Genomic DNA, 1446 nt, shown 5'->3' on the forward strand with positions numbered 1-1446 from the left:
ATTTTGTGAACACAAGCAGTACAGTACTTGACAGTCTATCTGATGAGCCAGATGGCTGCTCAGTGACTAATGGCAGGGAGTGCATACAGCGTGGATATGCTGGACAGAGGGCGGACTCATGTGGGCAGGAGAAAGCAGAATGGTGTGAGGCTCCTCAGGACAGTGGGTAATTCATCAGGTTCCTCAGAACAGTGGGCAATTTAAAACTTATGAATTGTGGCCAGGAGTGCTGGCTTACGCCTGTAATCCCAGCACTTTGGGAGGCTGAAGCGGGTGGATCACTTGAGGCCAAGAGTTCAAGACCAGTCTGGCCAACTTGACGAAACCCTGTCTCTACTGAAATACAAAAATTAGCTGGGAGTGCTGGCATGCACCTGCAGTCCCAGCTACTCCAGAGGCTGAGGCAGGAGAATCCCTTCAACCCAGGAGGCGGAGGTTGCAGTGAGCTGAGATCACGCCGTTGCACTCCAGCCTGGGCAACAGAGCAAGACTCCATCTCAAATAAATAAAACTTACAAATTGTTTATTTCTGGAATTGTTTATTTCTGAAACTTCTGTAATATTTTGAGACCGTTGTTGACTGCCGATAACTGAAACCGCAGAAAACAAAACCATGAATAAGGGAGAGCGACTGCGTTGTTCAGGTAGTAGGAAGAAATGGAGTAGGGAGGTGCACTACAGCACGAATGCGTCCTCAAAGCCTGCTAAGTGAAAGAGGCCACTTGCAAAGACCACATATTGTGTGATTCCATTTATATGAATGGATATAAGACAGATTATTAGAAAAGATGAAGATGAGAAAATGGGTGACTGCTGATGGATAAAAGGTTTCTTTAGGGGGTGATAAAAGGAAAGGGTTCTAAAATTAGATTTGGTGATAGTTATAAAACTCTAAACATATTTTAAAATATTGAATTGTATTCTTCTCTTCTCTTCCCTCTCTTCTCTTTTTTTGAGACAGAGTTTTGCTCTTGTTGCCCAGGCTGGAGTGCAATGGCTCCATCTTAGCTCATTGCAACCTCTGCTCCCAGGTTCAAGCAATTCTCCCTGTATTTTTGCAGAGATGGGGTTTTGCCATGTTGGCCAGGCTGGTCTGGAATTGCTGACCTCAATTGATCCACCTGCCTTGGCCTCCCAAAGTGCTGGGATTACAGGGGTGAGCCACTGTGACTGGCCAATGCTTTCCCTTTATTAAATGTGGAAAGAAATCCCATTGCACAACAACGTGAAGGTCATTAATGCCATCAAACGGTGTGTTTTCAAATGGGTAAAATGGCTCATTTTATGTTATATATATTTTATCACAATAAAATAAAGTTAATTCCAGCCAGGCATGGTGGCTCACATCTGTAATCCCAGCACTTTGGGAGGCTGAGGTGGGCAGATCACCTGAGGTAAGGGGTTCGAGACCAGCCTGGCCAACATGGTGAAACCCTGTCTTTACAA

The sequence above is a fragment of the Cebus imitator genome, unplaced genomic scaffold (genome assembly GCF_001604975.1).
Source record: "Cebus imitator isolate Cc_AM_T3 unplaced genomic scaffold, Cebus_imitator-1.0 Scaffold668, whole genome shotgun sequence".
Lineage (NCBI taxonomy): Eukaryota > Metazoa > Chordata > Mammalia > Primates > Cebidae > Cebus > Cebus imitator.